Source organism: Lygodium microphyllum, chromosome 24 (genome assembly GCF_053477565.2).
Source record: "Lygodium microphyllum isolate KBCC chromosome 24, Lygodium_microphyllum_v1.1.10, whole genome shotgun sequence".
Taxonomy (NCBI): domain Eukaryota; kingdom Viridiplantae; phylum Streptophyta; class Polypodiopsida; order Schizaeales; family Lygodiaceae; genus Lygodium; species Lygodium microphyllum.
The window spans coordinates 130,835,792-130,843,424 of record NC_141158.1 but is presented as its reverse complement, the minus strand read 5'-3'; positions in this window follow the sequence as shown (position 1 = coordinate 130,843,424).

The following is a 7,633-nucleotide window of genomic DNA, read 5'->3' as shown; positions in this document are numbered from 1 at the left end:
ATAGTGGATGAGAACTAGTGGGGCTTTGTTCGAATGATAATCTCACACTCAATCCTTTAATAGGAAAGCAAACCTATACGAGCCTAATGAGTTTAGTGTTGGAAGGCTCGAGAAGAATAGGGTGGGGTGGATTAACTTGAGCTTAGGTTGATTTTTGCTCTTTGAAGTAGATATAATGTAAATATTACAATAACATAAGTATCTTATTTGCAAATGAATATTTTTATGTTTATGTGTAGACAAATGTACTAAAGAACCCTATGCCAAGATAATTAAGAAATCTATCTTTAATTGTCTCATAATGTGAGTAACATATTTTTTTAATAAACTAAAGTATGCCTCATTTAATTAAGGGAGGTGGATGGGTGGACTCGTTAATAGACCCAACTAGTAGGACCTAGTTAGCTAGGTCGCTTCAAACTCTTCCTTCAAATGAAGGGTTGACTCATATCAAAGTGCATCCTTGTAAATCATGATCAAAGTCTCTAGTGTAAAGTAGTATTCTATATCCTTAGCATTTGAATCTACCAATAAATACTTATCCCGGTCTAGAACAACAAAGTCATAATCTTCTTTAAGATTCTATGCTATAATGGCTAGGCAATAGTCCTCCTCCATAATATCAAAAAGGGCTTCAATATTAGTCAAGGGAACATATTGTCTTTGTCAATAGAGAAGATGGGAAGTAGAGCTATCGAAAACTTCACCATCATCCTACTTTTTGCCCATCAATTAGGCCCATCTCTATGTTCTCCCTTCTTAAAGCATTAACATCTAGCTGAGCACTTTGCTCACTCTCACTAACCACATTTAATGGCTAGAGACCTCTCGTATCTTGTCAATGTTCACTTCAATAGCCTTTGTTGTACTTTTTACATCTTGGATAGACTCTTTCCCTTCGTCGCCTAGTAACACATACAAAAAGCAAATAATCTTGTGAAAATACTCAACAATACAGCACTTCCAATTGTGTTTAGGGAACTACAAGCATGCCTTATTCATGCCTTTTGGAACCCTCAACATTGTCCAATTGGACTTTTTTCTAAGGGAACTTTTGACGAAAACATCATTAATATGTACATATTGGACACCCTCTATATGAACCTTTCTAGTAGAGTTGTGCTTTAAGAAAGTGGCCTCTTTCTCCTCAAAGTAGCTTTGCAAAGCCCTAACCCATTTTGGGGGGGGGGATGTAGGTTTAGCACAACGCAACAAGATCAATCACTTAAGACACTTGCACCCCCACCACATAGTGAAATAGGAGGTACAATTGCTCATGGTTAGGCCTTCAAAAATCTTGAGACCCCACCTTGAGTTGTCCAAGTCCAAGATCCACACAATGCAAGGGAGGAGCTTGAGAATTTTGAAGGGCCCCTCCCCTTGTATTGTGTGGATATAGACCCACACAACGTGACACCCGTGAGAATTTTGGAGGGTCCACCCATCATGTTATGTGGGTTTAAGACCTGCATAATGCGAGGGAGGGTCCATTCCTCATGTTACATGGGTGGTCTAAGACCTACATAATGCAAGGGAGGACCCTCAAGAATTTAAGAGGTCCCCCCTTGTGTGATGTAGGTTCGGGATCTACACAACATGAGGGGTCCTTGAGAATTTTGAAACACCCTTTGATCTTGTGCAAGTCCTAGAACGACACAACATGAGGGATGATCTATTGAGCCAACAAAATGCAAGGGTAAGGCTTCAATCATCTCTAAGCCCCCCTACATTGTGCAATTCCAAAGACCTACACAACATGGGGGGGAGGGGGAGCTCGAAGAATTTGGAGCCCCACCCTCACATTGTGCTATCCCATGAAGAAGAAAAAGGTTAGTGATTAAAATAAGAGAATTTATGATAATCCTCCCAATTGAAAAGACCCAAGTTATTAATAGCGTACCTAATCACATAGTCAATTTAAAACAAATTAGGGTCGTGGACACAGGGGCAAGAGTCAAAGTGCTTAGCCATGCAGACCTCTAGGCTTGGGGTAACCCACCTATCAAGAATGCTAGATTTAATGTTACACTGGTCAATGGAATGAAAGTTAGGCCATTCGGAGTGTTGAAGAATTGGCCATTCAAGATCACGGGTGTCCAGTTTTTTGTGAACTTCATTGTCATGAAGGGAGTAGATTACGACATCTTATTAGGCCGACCTTGGATGCGCAACGCACGAGTCATAGAAGACTAGGGCAATGGTCTGATCTTCCTAGGCAACCGAATGGAAGTGGTATGGGTAGAGATGGATACTTGGAGGATTATGTCAAGCGACTTAGATACCATCTCAGCCATGCTAAAGGGTGATGCGCAAGTTAGAAAATCATACGGACCACTCATCAAGTACATCCCTTGTCCAGAGGATGAGCAAGATTGGATACACGTGCTAGCCACGATCAATCTGTCATTCTCAAATAATAAGGAGTATGAGTAAGCCGCTAAGGCAATTGGTAAGCCTAGTGACATGTTCTTAGTACCAGTCTGCATGATGGCAAGGAGCTTGCATAGACAATCAAACCTGGTCAAGGTACTAGTGGCCATTATCATGGAAATTGGAGATGAAGATGAGGAAGCCATAGCTCTAGCTTACCTGCACATGACTGTCACATTGCCAAGCAAACACATGCTTTGGATGCATTGATTGATTAGGGTGCTAGCTTTAATATCTTGACTCACGATCATTGGATCCAAATTGGCAGACCACAATTGCAGCCCACTAATGCCAAACATAGTCCATATGGGGGCCGATCATATGCACTTCTAGAGAAGTGCAAGATTGTAGTCTCTATCGAGTCTAAAAGTGTACCAATGATCTTTTATGTGTTGCCAAATACGAAGGATGCAGATACAGAGTAGCTGTTTTTGGGATGTGCATTTAAAAAGCAAACACGCACTGCAATGTCAACTACCAATCACAGTACATTCATCTAGCCATCAGCAACATACAAATAATCACGGCTTTCAACAAGGGCAACGCGGCTCCATCGAAGCCTACAAAGCCACTGGTAGAGCAACCCACTACCAAGCCTAAGGAGGGAGACTGTGACTTGTCACAACCTACCAAACCTCATAGCTGGTAAACCGCTGAAATCAAAGCTAAGGCCCATGCACCACAATTCAAATGGATGCCTAAACATGAAATACCATCACCTAAAAGTGCACAATCATGACCTCACAAGGCTAGAAACTCGTATTCGAAACCTAGAAGGCAGATAAGGACTTATAAGCATCGATGAACGGTCAGGCAGTGATGGGTCCCCAGGATCTTATTGCAAGCACAAGGCTATTATGAGGGTAATGCTTGGATATGGGAACCTAAAGCCAAGATGTCCAAGGGTACCACCCAAACGCCGCCCTCAAACTTGGCCACACCAAGCCATGTGATAGAAAATTCCCCAATTCCACAAAAAACTCAGGTTGTGAAGCTCAAAAAGCCAAGATGTCCAAGGGTACCACCCAAATGCCGCCCTCAAACTTGGCCACACCAAGCCATGTGATAGAAAATTCCCCAATTCCACAAAAAACTCAGGTTGTGAAGCTCAAAGAACCTCAAACGCATGAGTTGGTAGAGAGGAAATAAGTCTATTGACCAAAGCCACAGCCTGCTACTCACACACCACCTCAACTTAGTCCTGCTAGTGTCTCTAAAACCTCACCAACGTCTAGTATCTTGATACCCATAAATCCATCCAAGCCCATCGCACAAGAAGCTCAACCACACTCTTAGGAGCAACTAAAGCCACAACCATCAGCTGCTGCCAAATTATCTAGTTCAGTCAAACCCCAATCATTGGCGCAAGCTTTAGACCCTCTTACGAATGAAGATCAATTCTCACTTTGGCTACAGACTTTGTTGAAAATACGGGGGATGACTTGTTTGGCTGCCTTCAACGGTTAGACGCTACATTTACCACACTTGCTAAAAGCTATGATCAACTAGACCTAGGTCTTTTGGACAAGCCTTTAGTAACAAAGGTATGTACACTACCTTACTCATGGGAGGAATCTGAATTTATGTTTGTTCAGGCTCCCCAAATAGCCAGGGAATTTATTACCATCAAGATATCTTGAGAACACGCACAAAAACGTCTCATTATGTCTTATGAGAGAAGAGCACAATCCTTGCCACCAACCAAGAAATAGAGGAGTTCTCTTTCTTGAGGAAATGGTAAATAGGAACTAGAGGGCTACCAAATCATGACTAATGCTGAGCAACGCCGTGCCATCAAAACCTCAGAGTATGACCCCATTTATGTAGCGCCAACCTCATATAGGGTGTTGACCACAATTCATAACTGACCCCTAGAAGAGCACCTCCTAATCCACCTATATCTAGATTGAATCCTAAATGAGGAGAGGAGTTACACATTGCCAATCAAATTGACTCCAGTGACTTCCTCACGGATGTTCTCACCTATATCACTCAAGTATGCATATACCCTTTTGACATGGACTGTTATGCTAATCTAGAATACAATCTGAACTTCTATGCTTGGCTTATGTGAAAGTAAAACACCACATGTGTTGAATGCCCTTGACCTCTCAAACCTTAATCCTAAGAAGGATTCTTCTCAATTCCAAAGGGGAGGGGGTGAGGTGAATCAAACATGTAAACATGTAAGGTGAATGGAACGTGCAAGGAAAAAGCCTCAATCAATGTCCAAAAGCGAAAAAGAGTGGTTGAAAATCAACTTGTGATTAAGGAAAAAAGTCATAAATTTTTTGGAATGAATGGACTGCTCAAAGGAAAAAAAATCTCTTTTTGTACTTAAGCATTTTATTCTTTCCATAAAAGCATAATCAATTTCGGCTTATCTTTCAACAAGTAATTATCCTAAGGACACTAATGGTGAACTATGGCTTCATGAGAGGCACATACAATGGCAGGTCAAGAGAAAAGCAGCAAACTTCCATTCTCAAAGGAAGAGCTGGCAAAGTACGGTCTCTCACTGGAAACAAAGGCTTACAATCAATTCAAATTCAGGCATATCCTGAATTTGAAAGACATAGTCATGGAGAAGCTAGCCATCAAGCAATTGGTGAAGCAATGCAAGCTATAGAAGTATGTGAAGAAGGTGAGCCAAGATGTCGATTACGAGAAGTGCGCGAAATTTCTTTAGACTTTCAACAGGAAAACTATGACACCATCACACTGTGTCAAGAGAACGAAGCCTGAGATGTGTACGGGAATGGACAAAGTGATAGTCCACACCAACAATGGCATCGGCCTAACTGACACCCCCGACCTTGAAGTCCAAATACATGTAAAAATGGTGCATGCCTTGTCTCCAACCAAAGGTACAATGCATTAATGAGTAGAATCAATGTGCCAATGTTGGAGAGCATCACTACCAAGTCTTTCGACAAGGTGAACCTAAACGTCTTCGTGAGGAAGACGATAGAAACATCGGCGAAAGCATTGGTCACCAGTGGATGACCCGCGGGTGGAGAATCCCCAACCTCAAAGCTCAAAAGTCGTTGTCATCAAAGGACTCCACCATTGGGTTCAGAGGGGTCTTGATAGCCCTCATCAGAGAAGCCTTGGGGGAAGCACGAGAAGATGAGAAAGTTGGCAAAAGACAGGTCATCCCTATGCCAAGAACAGGAGCACTCTAGTGAAAGAATGGTGAGTGGGGAAGAAAGAGAGCAAGAAGCACAATCTAGCCGAGGAGGGGCCAAGAAATCAAAGAAAAAGGCTCCACAGAAGAAGGTCGAAGAAGAGAGCATGAAGAAAGAAAAAGCAGATCTGACAAAATCCCAAAGGGAGTCCAAAACTGCCAAAGAAAGAAGAAAAATAAGAGAAAAGGAGGAGATGAAAAGAATAAAGGAGGAATCCAAGAAAGCCGAAGAGGAAAGGAGGAGGAAAGCAGAGTAGGAGGCCGAGGAGTTAAGGAGGAAGGAAGAAGACATAGCCCTCACCATTTGCCTCTCAGTGGAGCAGCCTTCAAGGAAAGAAGAGCTAGCTGCCATGAGTCCACCTAGATGCAAAGGTCCAAGCACCCAAAAGCCTACCACCCCCAGTAACCGAGGGTAAGGGCAAGGGTCTAATCAACCCCATCCCACCCATCCTACTGCCCGCCATCCCAATCACTGCACCCACCCAAGGCTCGTCTACCACAATGGATGCCAGCAATCTTATGGCCTAGGTGTAGTTTCTGGTCAATAAAGAGACAACTCACGGCGAAAGTGGAGGAACCCCTGTGACTGGAGCAAAAAGATAGGTAGCTACGGTGTGGAATCTAGACGGGATCCCAAAAGGCAAAAGATAGAAGCATCTACAACCACGGGCCCCATCACACTGCCATTGTCAACAAACTATGATGACAGGAACTCCTGTCACAGTTGGAGCATGTGAAAGAAGACAAGAAAATAGCCATTGCTGAGCTCGAGGGCTAAAAGAGAGATTATGGAAGCCTCTCAATTATTAGAAAGAACCCGTCAAGTGGCCATGTATCAAAAAGAGATCAAGGAGCTAAAAGAGAAGCTCGAGGCCAGGGGAAGAGAAGAAGAGAGGTGGCAAGCAAAGCTTGCAGCAGAAACGCACAGCCTCATGAGCCTACAACATCATGATGATGATGAGTTTGTAGTGTTGTATAAAGATCTGCAAAAGGAAAATGAAAAGATCCAAAATGCTACATAGTAGCTAGCAATGGTAGAAAAAGAGAGAAGCTGACGGCACCAAAAGCATATAGAAAATCTGGAAAAAAGGATGGCCTCAAAGCTTGGAGATCAACAACGTTTGGAAAGAGAAATCGAGGAACAAGAGAGGAGGCTAAGGGCGTTAGCCTACAGGCACAACGAAAGCCTGGAAGAAATGCAAAAAAAAAACAGATGAATCGATGGACAGGAGCGAAGAAAGGGTGAGAGACTTAGCATGCCGGCTAGCCCTTGCAAAAGGTGACAAGGTGTTAGCAGAGAGCAAGATAAAGGCTACACAAGTGACTTTGGAAGCCCAACAATGCGCCTTCTTTCACACTCTCTTGGACGCCATGCAATCTAAGGAAAAGGAGGTCATTGAGTCATTAAGGAAAAAGCTGGAGATCACCCACAGGGCTCTAAGACATGGGCTGCACGTCCAACCACAAATTGCAAGGCCCAAAGAAGCAGAGCCACCAAAGCACAGGGGAGAAGAGAGCCAAAGGCTGACTAAAGACACAGGGCCAAGTTTTGAAAAGGGGGCAGCAAGATGCGACTCCTTAGCAGGAGGTTTTTAAGACAATACCCTACTTCACAAATGTTTCCTCCCACCACTCTTTTTTTACCTCAACACTGACAAAGATATCTATGCAATGACTAGATCAATGGTGTGCAAAAAAAAAGGCGTCACTGTCACTGCACCTAGGGATCCTCAAGTTAGAAACATCAGATGGCTTCGATCGGTCAGCTCCATCCCTAACCCCCTAGCCCATTTTGATTTCCCACCTCACGCTTAGGGCACATCAAGAGCATGATATGCCTAGGAAGGTCACCATGCTTACAGTTAGACATATCTCTCTAAGCCACACTCACTGCACCACCCTTGTGCACAAACTGGGTCCTCAAGTTTGGGAAAACACCCAGGCTTGCCTATGGTTCCAACCCAACTCCCAGTTCCACTAGCATAAGCACAATGCACCACGCAATAAGATAGACAC